This window comes from Triticum aestivum, chromosome 3B (assembly GCF_018294505.1).
Source record: "Triticum aestivum cultivar Chinese Spring chromosome 3B, IWGSC CS RefSeq v2.1, whole genome shotgun sequence".
Taxonomy (NCBI): Eukaryota; Viridiplantae; Streptophyta; class Magnoliopsida; order Poales; family Poaceae; genus Triticum; species Triticum aestivum.
The window spans coordinates 344,740,198-344,764,099 of NC_057801.1; positions in this window are offsets into that span (position 1 = coordinate 344,740,198).

Sequence of the window (23,902 nt, forward strand, 5' to 3'; positions counted from 1 at the left end):
GAGGAAATCCATGACCTCCGCGCCCACGCCTCGGCACGCGTCTTCAGCCATATCTTCCGCTCCGACCCCGACTTCGACTTTGAGGCTGTGATAGCCCCCGTTCCTGAGGTGATCCGCGACGCCCTCACAGAATGGGTGGAGGACCATGTGGATGCGTTGAGCTCACCGTTCGCCCCTGAGAACCACGAAGACCGATGTGGGGCCTAGGAACACGAGGGCGACGATGGCGAGGACAATGGCGTCACGTCTCCTTAGGTCGCCCCTCTTTTCCTTCCTGCCGTTACCTGATCATGACCCCGTGGGGGCGTGAGGAACATTTTGCTGAGAATCCTTAACGATGTATCGCACAAATTTTGTGTTCCCATGAGTCTTGCTTTTCTTTCATCTCTGCCCTCGTGCTTTGTGTCGTTAGAAGACAGCCCCCACACGGGGCACGGCCATCGCTGGTATGCCAGATTGTGACGCCTGGGCAAGGCCAGGAGGTGAGAGCGCCGGGGCTAGCAAGAGCTCCTAAGGTGGAAAGTTTGGGGGGATCAGCGTGTGCTCATTGGCTCGCTCATGTGCGTTGCGTAAGGACAGTGGACACCAAGGCCTTGGTAGGGTGATGCGCACTGGTGCAGGCTTGCGGCTCAGGTCCCAACTACTTGGGCTATTTACGCCACTCGGTCTGACCCAGACGTCAGCACCAAGCCAAGCCGCTGCTTGCGCGAGGCTCATGAGAGAGGCTCCGGGCATGCGTAGCCGACAAAAAGACCGAAATCCAGAAAAACGTCGCAAGAAAAACAAATTCCTTTCATAAAGAAGGTGCGAAAACCATAGTCTTTACTTAGATAAGCTGCACACTTGTTTCCAAGCAAAAAGGAAAATGCTACCACATCTGTCACCTTCATTCATCTTCCCACCAGCGTGGAGTATGGGGCCTCCACTTGGGTGCGGACATGATGGTTGTTCGATCCTTCCGCCAGAGCGTACCATGGGGCTTCCACTTGGGCGTGGGTGGGAGCTCCCACGAGGCCATGGAGCGGCGCACCTAGAGACTCCAGGGCGTGTACAGGCCCACCTCATTCTTACGTGAGAGGGCCACGGGTAGAACTTGTGGAGGTGCTGGATGTTCTAGGTGTTCTGCACGGGAACCCCATCCTCCGTCTCCATGCACGCGACACCTGGCATTGAGACGTGGGCGACCCTGAAAGGGCCTTCCCACATGGTCGAGAGCTTGTGGATCCCTCCCTAGAGAGGATCCACCTCAAGATGAGGTCCCCGACCACGAGAGTGTGGGGGGGATGTTGCAGCTATGGTAGCGTCGTAAGGCCTGCTGGTACCTTGCGGCACGGAGGGCGGACTGACGGCGGACCTCATCAAGGAACACAAGGTGGCCCCCCCACGAGTCGTCCTGACGCGCCTCATCCAATACTAGGACTCACTAGGAACCATGCTTGAGCTCGGACGGGAGGACCGCCTCGGCCCCGTAGACGAGGAAGAAATGGGTCTCGCCGATGTGCTTTGTCGCGGTGGTGCGGATGGACCACAGCATGGACTGTGCTACCTCTTGAGATTGCGTTGGTTTTCCCTTGAAGAGGAAAGGGTGATGCAGCAAAGTAGCGTAAGTATTTCCCTCGGTTTTGAGAACCAAGGTATCAATCCAGTAGGAGACAACGCACAAGTCACCGAATACCTGCTCAAACAATCAACAACTTGCACCCAACGTGATTAAGAGGTTGTCAATCCCTTCACGGTCACTTGCAAAAGTGAGATCTGATAGAGATAGATAAACGGTAAAGTAAATATTTTTAGTATTTTTGGTTTATAGATTGGAAAGTAAAGATTGCAAAATAGTAGATCGGAAACTAGTAAGATGTAAAAGAGATTCAATATAATGGAAAAGAGACCCAGGGGCCATAGGTTTCACTAGTGGCTTCTCTCAAGATAGCAAATATTACGGTGGGTGAACAAATTACTGCCGAGCAATTGATAGAAAAGCGCATAGTTATGACGATATCTAAGGCAATGATCATGAACATAGGCATCACGTCCGTGTCAAGTAGACCGACTCCTACCTACATCTACTACTATTACTCCACACATCGACCGCTATCCAGCATGCATCTAGAGTATTAAGTTCATAAAGAACAGAGTAAAGCATTAAGCAAGATGACATTATGTAGAGGAATTAACTCAAGCAATATGATGAAAACCCCGTCTTTTTATCCTCTACATCATGTAATCTTGGGCCCATTTATTTGGCCTTCTCAGGGCCCATTTATTCTTGGGCTCATTTCCAGCATTCGGTTACTTACGACACGTTAGTGGCCTTTTCTATTTGTGGGCCAAATTCAGCCCATGGTTACAGTCGGCCCGTTTGTGGCCCGTTAATCCGTTGGGCCATTTTCATAGCGTCATCAAATATGACCGATTAATGACAACCCATTATGGTCGCCTCATAAACGGATGATTTCAACTCTAGCCCGTTTACGGCCATAGTGCGGTCTGTTATTTGCCCATGTTTGGCCAATCGATCATACGGCCCGTTGAAGGCCCATTGATGCTACAGCCCGTATAAGGCCCTGCAACATCCCAATTTTCAATTTGGATGTTATACATAGATCATCATATGCATGTCATATTTATTCTTGCATTTGGATGAGATCCTAGAAATCTTAAGCAACTCAAGGACCCAAGGAGAGAGTTGGAGGTTTCACAAAATTCATATTTGAATTTATTTCAAATTTGAAGAAAGGATCAATTTGATTTTATTATTTTTCTCTCCAATTATTTCCAATATTAAAATATATGAGAGAAGATAATATGACTTCTTCGACCCAAGAGAAATATTGGAGAAATAATTTTAAAATCAAATTATGATTTTAGTAGTTCTGTTAGCGAACGTTCGCGCTAGAACTTACACGGCGAAAACCGTCCTCTTCCTCTTCTTCCTCTTCCTCTTCCTCTTCCTCTTCCTCTTCCTCTTCTTCCTATTTTTCACCGTGTAAGTTCTGTTAGCGAACGTTCGCGCCGTAGGTTTTTCTTTTTAGTTTATTTTCGGCTAGGGACCTATTCGCAAATAGTTTTCTCGCGATTTAGCCCCTGATCTTAAAACTAGTATAACTTTTTACTCGTTTATCCAAATTAGATGAAACCAACGCCTAAATCTTCGTATCGTTCTGTTCTTTCCAGTTAACCAACTTGAACATGATTTTGGTACTACAAAGTTTGAGTTTGGTCCAGATTAGTAAATGATCTTGTTTCGTTCGTATTTTGAGTTTTGTTGCTCCGTTCGAGTTGAATCTTTTTGCAAATCATAGCTAATCACATGTACCTTATGCTAAGATCTATTCCACATGATAAAATTGCTGTTAGATTTGACTTTTTTCGTTTAAGCTGTTTGCTTGTTTCATGTTCGATTTGGATCTTTTCTCGGATTTTCTCATGTTTTGTTTGAGTGATTGCTTCTGTATGCTATTGTTTGTCTATGCTAACTTACCCGGAGTGCAAAGCTTGTTACTACGAATATCAAGAGTTTGCATATCATTGGCAAGGCAAGTTACACATTGATCATACTCTTTTATACCCAGTTTTTACTATGCATTAGTTCTACCTCTCAAATATTTGCATGAGTAGGACTGGGAACATGTAGTTTGGTTGTAGTACTTGAGGTAGGAACCTAATACCTTTTGATCACCCCGGGAATATACGTTATGCTTATTGCTCAGCCATGCTCGTAGACGGGGATTGGATCGTGATTCACACATGGAAGTTTGAGAGTTATTTAATCATGGATAACAGTAAGGTGGCAACTTTAATATACATCTGGCTGGATTGATTGAGGCACCTGGGGAACCCAGTGTTGCCTATTTTTGGGAAATCCTGGAGTACCCGTGTAATTTTTCTATGGAATGCCACCCAAGCTCAAAGGGATCATAAGATTATTCATGCTAGAAACTTTCGTGTGCAGCCACAAGCCATTATGGGCTCTGGCATAGTTGAGTAAGTTGCGTGAGCACTTGAAGAGGTGGACTAGCAGATGTAGGGGAAAGTAGGTGTACCAGTCCGCCTGGAGTAGAGAGTTAATGCTTCAGAAAGACTATGTCTCGATCATCCGATCATGGATGCGGTCGAGTCTTGTGGGGAAAAGTGTGCAAATCTCTGCAGAGTGTACAAACTAATCATGGTTAGCCGTGTCCCCGGTTATGGGCATCTTGAGTATCTAGTACTTGAATCTATTGATGTGATCTCACCACTTTACTTAATTTTAACTTGTTGGGTTACTGATGATACTTTTAATTGGGATTTGAGTTGGGTTACCTTCTCAAATATTGGGCAACTTGGGAGTAGTTAAATAAATTTATTCCTTTGTTGTAGGGAAAAACTAGCTTTATGCAAAATCATAAACTTACAGCCTCCACCAGCCAAATATTGCATGTAGATATAGTTCTTGCATTTCATTGCTTTACAGTGTAACTCTACCAGCATATTCAATGTGCTGACCTACATGGCTGCAACCTCTCATGTTGCAGACTACTCAGACGATGAATAAGGTGCGATAGGTCGTTGTTTTGCACTCAGTTATGCCATTGGATTTGATGGAGTCATTTACCTTCGAAGCTTCCGCAGTTATCTAGTTTAGATGGCCTTCAGCCATGATATTTTTGTGTAATCATACTCTTTATGAGGACTCGATGTAATAAGTGTGTGATTGAAACTCTGTTATAATTCCTTGAGTACTGTGCGTGTCAGCATTACCGATCCAGGGATGACACTGATGCACAGAGACTTGACCGTTTGAGGTCTGGTCGCTACAAGATGGTATTAGAGCACACGCTGACTGTAGGACATGACCACTAGAATGAGCCACTGGATTTCTCTTCTCTACTCATTTCTAATTCTACTCCCTTTCTACTCTATAGATGGCGGATCCCAGGAACAAGTTCACTCAACTGGATGATGACACCCCTTTTGTAAAACACTTGAAGAGTCACTAAGTATTTGAACATTGGACTACCAAGCTTCACAGGGACTTTCTCTACATTTGTACCGGAAGAGGAGCACTGGAAGATCAAAGTCTGGGTACCTGGGAGGACATTTGCGCCAATAATGGAGCCTATTGATTTCTACCCGGATGCACCAAGCTGGAGTATAGGAAAGAGCATGGTAGCACATATCACCTTTGGACGCATATATGAGGTGTATCACACGGAGCTGGAGAATACCATTTACCAGATATGTGGCCGCCAAGACGAAAAATGGGAGATGATTCATACCAGGAGGGATGGATCGATTGCAGCCTACATTCAAGAGATGGGAGATCATATTCGTCGACAGGAGAATCAACAAATTATCCACATGAAGAAGATCAAGAAACTGGTGAAGAGAAACAGCAAGCTAGAAGAGGAACTCAAGTCTACACGCGATGGATACTAGGAAGAGATTGTCGTACTATTAGAGAAGCATGAAGACCTAAAGAGGAAGATGGGAATGTCAGTGGAGAATATCAAGCGAGCAACAGAGATCCGTTCGTAGGACTACATCATCCTGGACGACACCGACACTGATAGTGATGCAAATGATGACAGAGATGACGACTACATTGACGAAGCTGGAGCAGATATCATGGAGTCTTCCTCTGATGAAAATTTTTAGATGACCACCATTGTAACTAGTAATATTCCCTCCAAGTAGTTAGCAATGATCGAGTTTGTAATCATAGGTTAGACCGATTGTGTGATTTGTGTGCTATAGAATGAAGTGAAATTGATTGTGTTTGTCTCATGAGCATTATGGGTAGTGAATCTCTTTTAGACCTCACTATTCTGTTTTCTCGCCCCTTCTAACCCATCAGATGCCTCCGAGACATGACAATGGATTTGCCTTCCCATCGGAGCTCACTCAGTTGATCCAGCAGTAGAATGCCTTGATGCAGATACTAGTTCAGAACCAGAACCAAGGCAACAACAACAACAACCCACCACCACCCCCCTGTTGATCACCTAGCCCGCTTTCTAAGGTTGAATCCGCCGGTGTTCTCTAGTAGCACCGAGCCGATTGTTGCAGATGATTGGCTTCGTAAGATTGGAAGAGAGCTGACCACTGCAGGATGCACAGATGTGGAGAGAGTGCATTTTGCCGCACATCAGCTTGATGGACCCGCAGCATCTTGGTGGGAGAATTTCACAGCCACTTACCCCATTGACACTGTTACGTGGGATCAGTTTCAGCAGGCCTTCCGCACTGCCCATGTTTCAGCAGGAGCTATGAGCATGAAGAAGCGCGAGTTCCGCAACTTGCGCCAAGGAGGGACGCACAGTGGGCCAGTATGTGGATGAGTTTAGCAAGTTAGCATGCTATGCCCCTGATGACGTAGCTACAGATGCCGCTAAGCAGGAGAAGTTTCTGGAGGGACTGAATATGAGCTGAGCATGAAGTTGATGGTGGCAACATTCAACAACTACCAGGAGTTGGTAGACAGGGCTCTCACGATTGAAGGCAAGCAGCAACAGATTGATAATCACAAGAGAAAGTATGGACAGGGGAGGTACACTTCAGGAGCTTAGCAGAAGCCCCGATATTCCCCGTACTCAGGAGGACATAATCACAACCATAGAGGCCATAACCACGGAGGACATACGCACAATGGAGCAAGTTCTCATAACCACAGTGGCCCGAAGCATGGGAATGGGAATGGAGAAAGCAGCAGCTAGAACCGTTCCAACCCTTCAAAACCAACCAAGAGGGAACTGAGCCACATTACCTGTGTCAAGTGCCAGAAGACCAGACATTATGCCATCTAATGTCCTAAAGCGAAGAATGGAAATGGAAAATGGAGGTTCTGCCAAGAAGCCCAACCCCTTCACCAAAGGTCAGGTGAACCACGTCAGCGTGGAGGAGATTGAGGATCAACCCGATGCAGTTGTCGGTAAGTTTTTGATTAATGCATTTACCGCACTTGTTCTTTAGATACTGGTGCATCACATTCATGCATATCGAGGGGATTTGTGGATAAGTATAACCTGCCAACCATAGCCCTTAAGTCACCTATGTTAGTAAGTTCCCCAGGAGCGGAGTATATGGCTAGTAGGGGATGCTATCAGTTGCCACTAACCATAGGTAGACATGTTTTCCCCACCGACCTAATTGTTCTGGAGTCACAAGGATTGGATGTGATACTAGGAATGGATTGGCTATCCAAGTTTGAAGGGAACATCGATTGCGCCAGTAAATCAATTCTTCTCACCACCCCAGAAGGAAAGAGGATCAAGCATGTATCCCGGCATGCGCCGAGGAGGACTCAAGTGAATTCCTTATCAGGAGTTGTACAAGAGGAAGTACCAGTGGTGAAGGATTATCCCGACGTATTTCCGGAAGAGTTACCAGGAATGCCACCGGATCGAGATATTGAGTTTTTGATTGAGCTATTGCCAGGCACCGGACCAATATCAAAGAGACCGTATCAGATGCCCGCAAACGATCTAGAGGAAATTAAGACACAAATAAATGAGTTGTTGGAGAAAGGTTACATCGACCAAGTTCATCACCTTGGGGAGCCCCAGTGCTTCTAGTGGAGAAGAAGGATGGATCTTTGAGGATGGTTTTTGACATGCGCTGAATGAGGTGACGATCAAGAACAAATACCCTCTGCCGATGATCAATGATTTGTTTGACCAGTTGCAAGGAGCTAAAGTTTTATCTAAGATCGATCTTCGATCAGGTTATCACCAGTTGAAGATCCGAGAGTAGGATATACCTAAGACAGCTTTTACCACAAGGTACGGGCTATATGAGTATACCGTTATGTCATTTGGTCTGACTAACGCACCTGCCTATTTCATGAATATGATGAACAAAGTGTTTATGGAGTTTTTGGATAAGTTCGTCATGGTGGTCATTGATGATATATTGGTCTACTCGAAGAATGAAGAAGAGCATAAGGAGCATTTGCATTTGGTTCTTGAGAAGCTCAGAGAACATCAATTGTATGCCAAGTTCAACAAATGTGAGTTTTGGCTAAAGCAAGTTGGATTTCTCGGACATGTCATATCCGGAGAAGGAATGGCAGTAGACCCTACCAAGGTTACTTCTATGACTAAATGGGTGGCACTCACATCAGTTGGAGAGATCAGAAGTTTTCTTGGACACGCAGGTTATTATCGGAGGTTTATTGAGAATTTCTCCAGGATTGCAAAACTGATGATGGAGTTATTGAAGAAGGACACCAAGTTTAAATGGACTGAGGAGTGTGAAGCCAGTTTTCAGGAGTTGAAGAAACGTTTGGTTACAGCCCCCAGTGCTGATGCTCCCACACCAACGTAACGATTACCAAGTATATTGTGACACTTCACGTCAAGGACTTGGAGTTGTACTTATGCAGGAAGGAAGAGTTGTTTCATATGCCTCACGACAGCTTAAACCTCATGAGCTGAATTATCCTACGCATGATTTGGAATTAGCAGCCGTAGTGCATGCGTTGAAGACATGGAGGCATTTTCTCATCGGAAACCATTGAGATGTATACACAGATCATAAGAGTTTGAGATACATCATCACGCAAAAGGAGTTGAACCTCAGGCAAAGGGTACGGTTGGAGATCATAAAGGATTATGATATGAAATTGCACTATCATCCTGGAAAGGCCAATGTCATAGCAGATGCATTGAGCCGCAAGAGTTATGTTAACACGCTCATAACCGAAGGATAACCTAAGGAGCTAGCAGATGATCTTCGAGAGCTTAACTTGGAGATACTTCTGAGAGGTTATGTTGCAGCATTGGAAATTTAGTCTACTCTTTTGGGTAAGATCAGGGAAGCCCAGAAGACTAACAAGGAGATCGCCGAGATAAAGGAAAGGATGAGCAAAGTAAAGGCTAAAGGATTTCGTGAGGATGAGCACGACACCTTATGGTTTGAGGATTGCATATATGTGCCTAACGACCCCGAGATCAGGAAGTTGATTCTGTAGCAGGCCCATGATTCACCATACTTGATTCACCCAGGAAACACTAAGATGTATCTGGATTTGAAGGAAAGTTTTTGGTGGACAGGAATGAAGAAGGATATAGCGGAGTATGTAGCAGTATGTGATGTATGTCAAAGAGTCAAGGCAGAGCATCAGAAGCCAGCTGGATTGCTACATCCATTGCCGATACCCTAATGTAAGTGGGATAAATTTGGCATGGACTTTATCACTGGATTACCCAGGACTCGTTCAGGCTATGACTCTATATGGGTTGTAGTCGATCGTTTGACGAAAGTAGCTCATTTCATCCCGGTGAAGACCACCTATACGAGTGCTAAGTTGGCAAAGATATACATGACCGGGATCGTATGTCTGCACGGAGTTCCGAGGACCATTGTATCAGATAGAGGAACCAGTTTACTTCAAAGTTTTGGAATCAGTTGCATGAAACTTTGGGTACCAGGCTGGAGTTTAGTACAACCTTTCATCCACAGACAGATGGACATACCGAGAGAGTCAATCAGATTCTGGAGGACATGTTGAGAGCTTGTGCACTAGATTATGGATCTAGTTGGGATGACAATTTTCCCTATGCAGAGTTTTCTTATAACAACAATTATCAAGCCAGTTTGAAGATGGCCCCTTTCGAAGCTTGTACGGAAGGAGGTGCAGGACACTGTTATCGTGGGATGAAGTTGGAGATCGACAGTTGCTCGGATAGACTTAATCAAAGACTCAGAAGAAAAGGTTAAGTTGATTCGCAACAAACTCAAGGTAGCCCAGTCCAGGCAGAAGAGTTATGCGGATATTAAATGTAAGGTGATAGTTTATGAAGTCGGAGATAGAGCATATCTTCACGTGTCCCCACTTCAAGGAGTTAAGCATTTTGGAGTCAAGGGAAAGCTAGCACCATGTTTTGTGGGACCATACAGAGTTTTGGAATGCATGGGAGAAGTTGCATACAAGCTGGAATTGCTAGAAGGATTGTCAGGAGTTCATGATGTGTTTCACGTTTCCCAGTTGAAGAAGTGCCATGCAGAGATGGCCGATATTCCTCTAAGAGATACAGTGCTACTGGAAGCAATTCAGTTAGACAGTGATTTGACCTATGAAGAGAAGCCAGTCAAGATTCTCGAGTTTTCCAGCCGAGTTACTGGCAGCAAGGTTATCAAGTTTTGCAAAGTTCAGTGGAGCCACCATACCGAGGAGGAAGCCACCTAGGAGCGAGAAGAAGATCTCTATAGAGACCACCCAAACATTTTTGCTGACCAACCCGAATCTCGAGGGCGAGATTCATCTTAAGGGGGTAGGTTTGTAACATCCCAATTTTCAATTTGGATGTTATACATAGCTCATCATATGCATATCATATTTATTCTTGCATTTGGTTGAGATCATAGAAATCTTAAGCAACTCAAGGACCCAAGGAGAGAGTTGGAGGTTTCACAAAATTCATATTTGAATTTATTTCAAATTTGAAGAAAGGATCAATTTGATTTTACTATTTCTCTCTCCAATTATTTCCAATATTAAAATATATCAGAGAACATAATATGACTTCTTCAACCCAAGAGAAATATTGGAGAAAGAATTTTAAAATCAAATTATGATTTTATTGGTACTTTATTTGAATTAGAAAAATATTGCATTTTTTAAAATTGCATTTTAGTCCAGAAAAATGTTCATCTTGTCCTCAATATTAGGTTTGGATGGTGCAAATTGTTTCTAGAATTTTTTAGATTTTTTTTATTTTATTAGGATTTTTCTTTCGGGCAAAATTTATTTAAAAAACAAACTTAGCCCAGGCCGCCCGCCGCCTTCCCCGAGTCCAGCAGGGACGCGGGAGGAGCCGCCGTCGCCGCCCGGGACTCTGCCTCCCGAGGCCGAGCCCCACCCCCCTTTAAATAACTACACCCGGGAGCCCCCTGGACCCCGTCTGCCACCGCCTCTCGGCGCACCCCGCCGCCGAAGCCCGCTGCCGCCTCCGCTGCCTCTTGAGCCCCGTGCAGCCCGCCGCCGTTGCCAGTCTCGCCGGAAACCGCCGCTGACCTCACCGGTTTTCGCTGGTTTTTAGGTAAAAACCTTGATCCTTTTTTTAGGGTTTTGTCGATTTATTTTCGGTTTAGCCGGTTCGTTTATTAGATCGGTTTAGTTTTGGTTTTATTACTTAACGAACATTTGTTCTTTCGTTCATTTAATGGACAGTTTTCACCAGATAAGTTCTGTTAGCGAACTTTGCACAGTAGGTTTTTCTTTATAGTGTATTTTCAGCCAGGGACCTATATGTGAATAGTTTTCTCGCGATTTAGCCCCTGATCTTAAAACTAGTATAACTTTTTACCCGTTTATCCAAATTAGATGAAACCAGCGCCTAAATCTTCGTATCGTTCTGTTCTTTCCAGTTAACTCACTTGAACATGATTTTGGTACTGTAAAATTTGAGTTTAGTCCAGATTAGTAAATGATCTTATTTTGTTCGTATTTTGAGCTTCGTTGCTCCGTTTGAGTTGAATCTTTTTGCAAATCGTAGCTAATCACATGTACCTTCTGCTAAGATCTAATACACATGATAATGTTGTTGTTAGATTTGACTTTTTTTAGTTTAAGTTGTTTGCTTGTTTCGTGTTCGATTTGGATCTTTTCTCGGATTTTCTCGTGTTTCGTTTGATGATTGCTTATGTATGCTATTGTTTGTCTACGCTAGATTACCCGGAGTGCGGAGCTTGTTACTACGAATCTCTAGAGTTTGTAGATTGTTAGCAAGGCAAGTTATACTTTGATCATACTCTTTTATACCCAGTTTTTACTATGCATTAGTTCTGCCTCTCAAATATTTGCATGAGTAGGATTGGGAACATGTGGTTTGGTTGTAATACTTGAGGTAGGAACCTAATACCTTTTGATCACCCCGGGAATATAATACGTTATGCTTATTGCTTAGCAATGGTCGTAGACGGGGATTGGATCGTGATTCACACATGGAAGTTTGAGAGTTATTCAATCATGGATAACATTAAGGTGGAAACTTTAATATACATGTGGGTGGATTGGTTGAGGCACCTGGGGAACCCAGTATTGCCTGTTTTTGGAAATCCCGAAGTACCCATGTTATTTTTCCTATGGAATGCCACCCAGGCTCAAAGGGATCATAAGATTATTCATGCTAGAAACTTTCGTGTGCAACCACAAGCCATTATGGGCTCTGGCATAGTTGAGTAAGTTGCGTGAGCTCTTGAAGAGGTGTACTAGCAGATGTAGGGGAAAGTAGGTGTACCAGTCCGCCCGGAGTAGAGAGTTAATGCTTCAGAAAGACAATATCTCGATCATCCAATCATGGATGTGATCGAGTCTTGTGGGGAAAAGTGCGCAAACCTCTGCAGAGTGTATAAATTAATCAAGGTTAGCCGTGTCCCCGGTTATGGGCATCTTGATTATCTAGTACTTGACTCTATTGATGTGATCTCATCACTTTACTTAATTTTAACTTGTTGGGTTACTGATGATACTTTTAGTTGGGATTTGAGTTGGGGTTACCTTCTCAAATATTGGGCAGCTTGGGAGTAGTTAAATAAATTTATTCCTTTGTTGTAGGAAAAAACTAGCTTTATGCAAAATCATAAACGTACAGCCTCCACCAGCCAAATATTGCATGTAGATATAGTTCTTGCATTTCATTGCTTTACAGTGTAACTCTGCCAGCATATTAAATGTGCTGACCTGCATGGCTGCAATTTCTCATGTTGCAGACTACTCAGACAACAAATAAGGTGTGATAGGTTGTTGTTTTGCACTCAGCTATGCCGTTGGAGTTGATGTACTCATTTACCTTCGAAACTTCCGCAGTTATCTAGTTTAGATGGCCTTCAGCCATGATATTTTTGTGTAATCATGCTCTTTATGAGGACTCGATGTAATAAGTGTGTGATTGAAACTATGTTATAATTCCTCGAGTACTGTGCATGTCAACATAACCGATCCAGGGGTGACACTTATGCACAGAGACTTGGCCGTTTGAGGTTTGGTCGCTACAGGCCCATTATTTCTACGGCCCGTAGAAGGCCCATTGTTTCTACGGCCCGTAGGAGGCCCATGATCACTACAGTAAATATGTAGCCCATGGTTATTTTGGTCTAGTTTTAAAAAATAGGTTATTGCGGCCACTGGCAAACCGAGGAAAAAGAACTGCACTGACTACAAGCAAATAATAAACAAGACAACAATGAAATATATAAGCAAGCAACTTACGCTAGACTATCACAACTATTACACATATTACATCCACTGGGCACCAAAGTTTGCCACCAGTGCAAATATAGGGAACAAATCAGCATATCAAATACACTGGTTGTCAAAGTTGGCGACCAGTGCAAATAAACACCACGGCAAAACAAGTCCAGAACTAAAACCACTTCAGAAGAGCTCAAGAAATAATCTCCTGGGTACCCATAATGCTGGCAAGATGGTTAGCAAGCTTATTAACTTTCTCTTGTTTGGTGCTTAAATCCTCCAGCGCTTGATGTTGCACCAGAAAGTATGCATCGGAATTTTGCAGGGACTTCCTCAGTCCTTCGGCTTCGTGTCGCAGCACATCTGATCAATGTCTTGCAACTTGAAGTTGAGACTCAAGAAGATGAACTGATCCAGGCAGCAAGTTCGAAGAGCTTGTGCCAGCAGTAGTGGCCAGTAACTCAAACACTACATCAAGATAGGACTTTTGGGTTGTCTCACTATCGTAAGATAGTTTTTATCAGCTTTCTTGGAGACCAACATGGGTGTCTTGCTATCTTGAACCTTATCTGCATTACTTCCTTTACAATTGCATGATGGGGTACTCTTCTCCAATATTTTGTCCGCATTCTAAAAGAGAAACAAGAAGACACATCACAGGTTTACCATGTTGTATATGAAACTCATTTTGGTAAATCAGTTCAGTAGTAAAGTGGACAGGATAACAGCATGAAACAAACATATATCTATGTACCATGGTCACTGTATGGTTTATATCATTCTAGTTTTTGTTGCCAAATCAAGATAGAGACACAGTTCAAATAATATTTGTTTAAGACAACGCAAAATAGACAGAATATAAGTGTGGGAAACTGCATGACATGAGAACATAATTGTTTATTCAATTGAACTTGAAATCAACATAGAGCAAGTTACAACAGCAAACCAGTTAAAGAAACAGGTTTAAAACATACCTGTTGCGCCATTGGAGTTTCAATTCCATCCTTCAAATTTGAAAATAGTTGGTATGAGTAAATATAGTGATGCAAGAGCAAAGGAGTATGAACCATAGCTACAGAACCTGACCTGAGAACAATTCTTCTTTTGCTTTAAGTGTTGAGTTGGGATTCAGAGTGGTGGTCCTCGTGCTTTGGGCACTGCAGTTCCCTTACTAACTGCTCGTGTTTGGGTGCTCTGTGGTGGAGACAGTGTTGTTTCAACTAGAACTGGGTTACTATCTACTGGGTTGGGGTTAGAAGGGGTGTAGCTGGTTCTTTGTCCAACTGGGTGGGTACAATCTGCGAGAGTCTTGGTTATGTGTGGTGGGGCTAGTTCTTGGGCAAGTACAACCGTGGTTCTATCTGCATCGACTGGTAGCACTATCTTTTCTAAAGACCATGTTGTTACTCCCTTAGATACTACCATCACCCTCTCCAATTCAAATGGCTGATAAACAAGAAAAGTAATTGAATGTACAGACATTGTATGATAGACAGGTGCAATGAATAGTGGGCAATAAGAAGGGCATGAAACAATTCCCATTTATGTTATCTAACCAAACAGGATAGCATGACACAATTTCACATGTATGATGGCTAACTAAACAGGATAGCATGACAGAATTTCACATATATGATGGCTAACTAAAAAGGATGGACAGACATAGTTCAAAATATGATGACTATGTAAATTGGATGACATGGTATAACTATATAATCTATTTATTAAATAGGTTGGCATGTCATAATTCACATATACGCCGCCTATGAAAACATGATAGCATGATATAATTCACGGATAGAATGACATAATTCAAAATATGATGACTGTAAACACTAAACGGGATGAGATGATATAACTATATGATATCTTTATTAAATGGGTTGGCATGCAAAAATTCAGATAGATGTTGTCTATGTAAACATGATGGCGTGATATAATTCAAATATATGATTTATATACTAAGCAAGTAAGCAGATGGCAATCACATATATGATGTAAAAACTAAGCAATTCAAGACAACATGCATGACACGAGTAATATAACCCTACCAAGTTTGAGCATAGACCTTAGGGGGAAAATAGGACCGGTCATCTATCTTTGAATCCTCCTCTGAGGAGCTATCTGTAACCAGCAAGATGTCTGCTTCAGCAGGTAGCATTGTCTGCTCTGAATACCTTGTTTTCACTCCAGATACTTCCATCACCACTTCAAATGGCTGATGCATAGGAAGAGTAGTTGAATATATAAACGTTGTCGAGAAATGGAACACATAATACAAAAAAGGATATCATGATATAATTCACATATATGATGATTGGCTAAACAACATGGCATTGCATAATGCACATATATAATGCCTTGCAACAAGATAGCATTGCATAATTCACATATATAATGTCTTGCAACAAGATGGCAATGCATAATTCACATATATGGTAATTAGACACTAAACAGGTGGCATTCACACAAAGCATGTATAAACTAAGCAAATGACATAGCAATGCAAGACACCATACACACGATATGAGAAACATAACCCTGCCAACTTAGAGCATACACCTAGGGGGGGAATAGGACTGGTCATCTGTCTCTAATCCTCCTCTGAGGAGCTATCCGTAACCAGCGAGATATGCGCTTTGTCAGATAGCATAGTCTGCTATGAAGACCTTGTTTTCACTCCAGAATTTTGCATCACCGTGTCAAATGGCTGATGCACATGCAGAGTAGTTGAATGTACTAACATTGTTGACAAATGTAATACGTAATGAAAGAAAAGGATGGCATGATATAATTCACATATAAGATAAATGGCTAAGCAGGAGGGCAGTGCAAAATTCACATATATGATGCCTGGCTAAACAAGATGGCGTTGCATAATTCACATATACGATAAAGAAACTAAACAGATGGCATTCACACAAAGCATGTCTAAACTAAGCAGATGACATATTTGATGTATAAAGTAAGCAATGCAAGGCACCATATGCATGATATTACCAGCATCAGCATGCCAAGTTAGAGCGAAGACCTCAGGGGGTAAGTAGGAGCGGTCTTCTCCTTATGAATCCCCCTCGGAACAGTTATCTTCTTCTTGATTACAATCCGAAATGGGAGGAGGGGGGCTGCCTTTGCGCCCACCATGGAGTGACATCTGCATGAAATTTTATTGCCACACAAGGCTCGTCTCTTTTGATCTACATGTTCAGTTCCATTGTGTACAATAACTGACATGCATAGGAATAAAACATAGTGAGATTATGGAAGGAGTGCATCCAGAAATCCAGAGTGATGGTAGCAACCTGTGGATAGTCCCAAAAGCAATGATAGCAGGCAGATAATAGCTTTAGTTAAAAAATAGAGATAATGGCTTCTTTACTGCTTGTTTCCCACCCAACATGAAACTCATAGTAGGCACCAGAGATTAACCAGATAGTAGATAGACACTATTGATTGGGGACCCGATATGTACCCCACAACCATTTAAAAACTCAAGTTTGAGCATTAGTTTGGAGTTGACTCAGAGTCTAATCAGTGAACAGGACAATAAAGTAGCATGTAATATTAAGCGATGCATAACATAAGCAGGACACGAAAGAGTGCGACCTCTCTTGTGGACCCGTGTAGTCCTCGAGGTCATCTGTTCGGTTGTTGATGGTAATGCAGTTGTCGTGGCTTCCGGCGGCGGGGAGAAGATCTGAGGCATCGAAAGATAGTTCGGAGGCTGGATCCCTGCTATGGTGGACCCTTCTGTCATTGGAGCAGCTGAGCTGGGGTGGACAACAGCGCAGCAGGAGCGGCACAAACCACACAAGGTTTTCTATGACAACTATCTATAAGAGAAGTAATTCTGTAAGGGCTCGTTTGAATTGGAGGATTCTAACAACGTAGGGATAGGAAATACACAGTAATATGATAGGAAAGCACGTGCAAAATAGAGAATTAAAAAAATAGGATTTCCGCCGATCTGGGTGTTTGGTTCACAAGAATTGTAAGATCACATGATGCAAAGGAGCATGGTGAGATTAAGTCAAACCACAAGGAAATGTACGGTTATAATTCTATTATGCTACTATCTCTTAGTCTTGTGCTTCATGAATAGGAATTTGAAAAGATGGACAAGTGGATATTAAAATTCCTAAGGTGTTTCTTTCAAGGAGACACTAAAGGAACAAATCCTACAGTTTTCCTTTGATCCATTCCTTTGAACCAAATGCATGAATAGTAGTGCCATAGGAAACTTTCCAATTCCTATGTTTTTTCTTCACTTTTCCTTTCAAGCACTGGCAATTCTAGTACGCAGGCTTGAGCAGGGAAAAGCCTACACCCAGAAAAAAATGTCCAACTTATACTACTTTGGACCCAGGCCACTGCCCTACTAGCTCAACTCCTAGGCCCATCAACAAATGCACATCTCAAACGCGCAGAGATAAATAATGATGGTGTTCAAGAGAGTCCATCACGGATAGTTAAGTTGTCTGGTACCTCACTGCTTGTCATATGTAGGAGAAACTAATCATATTTCATGTTGTGGACAATATATGTAACATGTACAGTAAAACGCGATGCAACAAGTGTACAACCTCTTTGGTGAAGCCATGTCGATATCAGCGTGATTGGGTTGGTCGGTGAGGATGCTCCAGCTGATTTAGCTGTCGAAGGAGGGGAAGAAGATCTTAGGCATCTGGAGATGGAGCCCGGGGTACTGCTCCACTGTGATGGAGGGTTTCGTCGTTGGAGCAGCTCCGATGAGTTATACGACGGCGAGGCTGAAGCAGCACAAGAGAGACAATGTTAACCTAAGTGGAATTCTAATAGCATCTCCAATAGATGATGTAAAATACATAACCACAAAGTGTTAGATGTAAAATACATCAGCCGCTCATCTCTGAACTTAACTGTCGAAACTGAATTTAACTGTCAAAACTGAATTTAACTGTCGAAACTGAATTTTGATGTCGAAACTGAATTTTACTATCTAAATTGAATGCACTAGTAGCAAAAAAGCAGTAGCAGTAGCAGCAGCAGCGCATAGAGCAACAGCGCATGCGAGAGCCGGGGCAGCTGGTCGTGTAGCAGCATCTCGGGTAGCAGTTGCAGGGGCTCGAGGGAGAGCTGGATCCGTTGCTCGTACAGTAGCAGCACGTGCAAGAGTAGAGCAGCAACACAAGTAAGAGCAAGAGTGAGAGAAGCAGCGCAAGCAAGAGCAAGAGCGAGAGCAGCAGTGCAAGCAAGAGCAAGAGCAGACCAGGCAGGGGACCGAGAGCAAGAGTAGAGCAGCATCGCAAGCGAGAGCCAAAGCAGCAGCAGCTCCTACTGATGTGGACGTCGCCTCCGAGGGAGCGACTCCATGGAAGAAGTGGCCGGCGACGCCACCGTCGATGGAGCCGTGCCATGTCGGCTCAGGACCGAGCACCGGCAGCACCATGAGATCAAATCAAGAAGAAAATGCAGCGATTAGTGTAGAACCTCTTTGGTTGTGCCAATTATGCCTCAGCTTCATCCGAGGAATCGGTGATGATGCTGCTCTTCCGGTGGTGCAGGTGAAGACAACGGTGTGGTAATGGAGGTGGCGCGACAGACGAGGGGAACGTCGGGATACCTCCTTGGAGGTGGAGGACGCGGTGGCTGAACCGGAGGGAATACGAGATCGATGACGTATCCTCATCCGGTGCGGCGGATGAGGGACGTCGAGGTGTTGTTGTGGACGACGTCACCGGGGAAGAGGCTCCGGCTGGGTGACGGACAGAGGAGGGTGTGGGACTTCGTAGGTTTTTGCGGCCTCGGTGTACGAATGGGTCGGAGGATTGAATGGGAGGGGGAACCATGGCTTAGGGATGCGCTTGTCCGAAATGTGGGGTAAGTTACAAAAGTACCCCCACTGATTTGAGCTAGGCGGTCCTTTCGATTCAGGGGTATCACGGGCATTTAGCGTGTCCGGATTTTGCAGGAGGTGGGAGATTTCGCGTGCGTTGTAATTTTGGAATAGCAACGCGCGGGTTGAGATGGAGGGACTTTTCGGAGCACAACAAGACAAAGATATATCTTAAATATTTCAGGGTAACAAGGTGCGGGTTGAAATTTCCGGACAAGCCTAACATGTATTGTACCAAATCAATTCGCACTTCCCTCGACAAAAAAATAAAAAGAAATCGATTCATAGCAAACAAGAGAGTCTAGTCCCGTGTACTGTACCAAATCAATTTGTACTACAAATGCCATTCAAAACTTTGAATTCATGTTATGTTCAATTAAAATATTTTGCTATGTGTATAATGCATGCAACCTGCTACTCAAATGAACGTTCTAGTACATTCCAAACATATATACTACTGCTTCAATATGAACTAAATTTGAATTCGTTTCTCTATTTGAATAAGATCTACAATCATGATTGTTGTCAAGTTAAACCATTTGAATTCGTTTCTCTATTTTAATAAGTTCTACAATCATCATTATTGTCAAGTTAAACCATCGTTTGTATATTATCTTCACAGCACACCACATGATTACTATCGAGTTAGATATGAACTATGTGTACTATATGAACTCGAACTCGATTTCTTGAATCCACTTTATATTGACTTCAAATCACAATACATTTTAAGCTCTAGCTAGATCTTCATAATGTAAACCATGTCTCATATGTATAGTGTGTTTATCACATAATGTATGGTGCCCCGCCCCCTACTCCTACAAGTATTTAGATGTGAGGTGCAAACACCACACATTATCACAAATTCAAATAAAATGTGAGATTGTTCGATATATAGCATGGTTTAGATTGTTCGATATTTAGTTGTGAGTTGCAAATGCCACACATTATCACAAATACAAATAAAATGTGAGATTGTTCGATGTATAGTATGGTTTAGATTGTTCGATATTTAGCTGCGAGTTGGAAATGCCACGCATTATCACATTATGGTATAACATGCCCCAAAACCACACCATGCGTATCACCACTATATTCATGCATGCATATGTTTATAACACTATGATCTCCTATTCAATTATATGAATCCACTTTCATATTGAATTATGATCTTTGTTAGTCTCTTACACCCACACAATCCTCTAACCTTTGTAGCTAGCACTAACTATCTCTCGCGCATGCACATGCCCCCCCCCCTCCCTGAGCATTCTATCCATCGCACACATTCATTTTTGTTGTTTAGGTCATTCTCCCACGGTCTCCACAACTCCTTTCCAACACACATCGATCCATAAACCACTCCAGCGATGTCTGCCTACCACATACACACGCACCTTCCATCTCCTCCTTTCTGTGTACATGCCTCGTGTCTCTCATACGGTCCCACACACATGTAAACTCTCTCCCCTCTTTTCATCGATCTCACAATTGCACACTCCTCCCCCTATCTAGCTAGTAGGCCTCTCGCACCACCTCCTAGCTCCATTCTCTCTATCTATCCATCTCGCTGGGCCTTATTTGCCTCTAACAAATGGATCTACACCGACCGATCTCCTGCTATACATATAGCTAGCTAGGTCGTTATAACTCGTTTTCCCCACGCGTCGATCGATCTACCTCATTAGTTCTCCCTTTCTCCGAGACACAACAATTGATCTACCAATCTAGTTAGGTCTGCTTACAAAACACATGGTCCCCTTCGTCATCCATGCATGCATCCCGACACATCTATCACGCACACGCACGCACAGAAACACATCCCCACTCTTATTGATAATATTACAGTTCTACCCTCAATTTGTCTAGTAGGCCTCTCCCACCATCTTCGAGAAGCAACTCCACCACCCATCCAGCAGTATACCCCTCTCCTCTCTCTCTCTCTCTCTTGGTTAGAGATTATCATATTGTTTGAAATATATGTCTTTTAGTATATTTCAATATGAACTACTAGTACATACTCCAAACACTGATGTATATAGACGTATTTTAGAGTGTAGAGTACAGTCAAAAAAATTAGAGTGTAGATTCACTCATTTTGCTCCGTATGTAGTCCATATTGACACGAGCGTACTAGTACGCACTCTCCCTCACCCCTCACCTATCGACCCTCGCCCACGTGGTGGACCTACAGCAATTCATTCGGTCTCGACTTACCCAAGAGGCGAAGATCCAAGTGCAAGGTTTATAGGAGAATGAGTAGTAGTACTAGTAGTACGTACCAGTGGTACGTACTGTATGAGGAAGAAGGAAACACGATGTATGTTTTGTGTGTAAGTCTTTTCTTATAGGACATGCTAGACCTAGTGTACCTCATAATTGCAATGTGAGTACTATCATAGATGGCACGATTCAGAGTGGTGGGCAGCGGGAATAATTCAAAGTTGCTTAGTCTTAAACCCCATGAAGAAGTCCCATCGAAAGGAATAGTCATCCTCTACATGTGCTCCTATGTAAAATGAGTAAACGAGACAAAAGGAGAAAGAGACAAAATAAAAAAATCACCAGCCTTAGATCCAGCCCTATTGTGTTAGTGAATGATATTTATACGTCATGATTGACATGTCTATATTATTAACCATGTTGCGGAGGTAGCAGCGGATGGATATTCAACTAGGAGTGAAATGATGGCTGCTTCCTCGGTCAAACATAGAGAAAGGTGGTGTTGTAGGGTGGAACCCTATGGAGACATCTTTCACGAATTGGAGGGGGAATCCCCAAGAACAAGATGAACACAAGAGGGAAAACAAGAGGAACACTCAAGAACAAGTCCAATCACACATCCACTAGACCAACAAACACACAAGATCCACAAGGTACAAGAACAATCAAAAGGAAAGATACAAGGTAAAGTTCATCCCACTGTAGTGACCAGACCTCAAACAGTCTGATCTCTATGCATCAGTGTCATCCCTGGATCAATAATGCTGACACGCACAGTACTTGAAGGATTTATAACAAAGTAGCAATCACACACTTATTACATCGAATGTCTCAAAAGAGAACTTATTACAATAAATATGGCTTAATGCCATCTAAATATGATAACAGCGGAAGGCTTGGAAGATAAAGTGAGTCCATCAACTCCAACAGCATCACCGAGGGAAAGATCACGACCTAAGGCACCTTACTCGTTGTCTGAAAAGTCTGCAACATGAAAGTTGTAGCCCGGAACAGGTCAGCACATGGAATATGCTGGTAATGTAACACAAGAGAGTAATTAACAGAATAATTGCTATCACTACATGCATATATGGCTGGTGGAAAGCTCTATGGTTACAGTTTTGCATAAAGCCAATTTTTCCCTACAACAAAGGAATAAATTTTATTTAACTATCATGGTGGTTGTTAAACATTGAGAAGGTTCACCCAACTCAATCCCAATTAAGCATCATCATTAAACCCAATCGAATTATATTAAGAGTGATGAGATCCACATGATAATCCAAGAACTAGATACTCAAAACGTCCATAACCGGGGACACGGCTAATCATGATTAGTTTGTACACTCTGCAGAGGTTTGCGCACTTTTCCCCACAAGACTCGAATACATCCATGGTCGGAGAAATGAGAAACAGTCTTTCTGAAACAATAACTCTTTACTCTGGGCGGACAGTTACACCTACTTTCCCCTACATCTGCTAGCCCACCACTGAAAGAGGTCTTGCAACGTACTCAACTATGCTAGAGTCCATAATAGCTTGTGGCTGCACACGGAAGTTTCTAGCATGAATAATCTTTGGATCCCTTTGAGCCTGGGTGGCGGTCCATAGGAGTATCACACGGTACCCCGGGATTTCCAAAAATACAGGCAACACTGGATTCCCCGGGTGCCTCAATCCACCCAGATGTGATTTAAAGTAGCCACCTTAAGTTAACCATTAAGTAACAATACTCACATCTGTCATGGATACACTCACCCAATCCACGTCTACAAGCATAGGATAGTAATATAAGCAACGTAGAAGTAACTCCCAAGGGTTTGATAATAAACAGGACAATAGGTACTACCTCATCTACTTCCCAAAACCGACATATTAATCAGATCCTAATCATGCAATTGTTTGAGGATTGATCTAATGCAATAAAACTGGGTAGTAAAGAGGTATGATCAAAGTATTACTTGCCTTGCTGATGATCCGTGAAACCTAGAGACTCGTAGTAGCACGCTTCACACTCCGGGTACTCTATCGCAAACAAACAAGCATACAATAAGCACTCAACTAGAAGCACGGGTAAAACTCAAATAAGAGATCTAACTAGAAAGTTCAACTTAAGAACTCCGGTTTGCAAAAAGAATCAAATCAAACGAAGCAACGAAACTCAAACTACGAAAGAAACAAGCTTCTTTACTAATCTAGACTTAAGTCAAATTTTACAGTAGCAAAAACTTGTTTGAGTTGGTTAAATGGAAAGAGGGCTTCGAGAAGAAACTCTAGGCGCTTGAATCGCCTGATTCTGATAAACGAGCGAAAAGATAAACTAAAACGAAAATCAGGGCAGAAATCGTGATTGAAAATAACCGCGGAAAATCCCTGGAAAAAGAAAACTGACGAACAGGCGAACGAACGAACGTTCACTGTCTGCGGCTAAACGGTGAAAATCGTTCGTTAAAACGAGCGAATGAATAGGCGTTCGCTAAATAACTAAACCAAAAAAACCGATCTATTAAAAAAATAAACCGGGGTTTCTAAAAAAACACGGTTTTCTCACGAAAACCGCGGCGGCGGTGACTACCTCCGGTGGGTCCGGCGAGGGCGGCGGCGGGTCAACGGGGCGGCGGCGGCGCGACGCC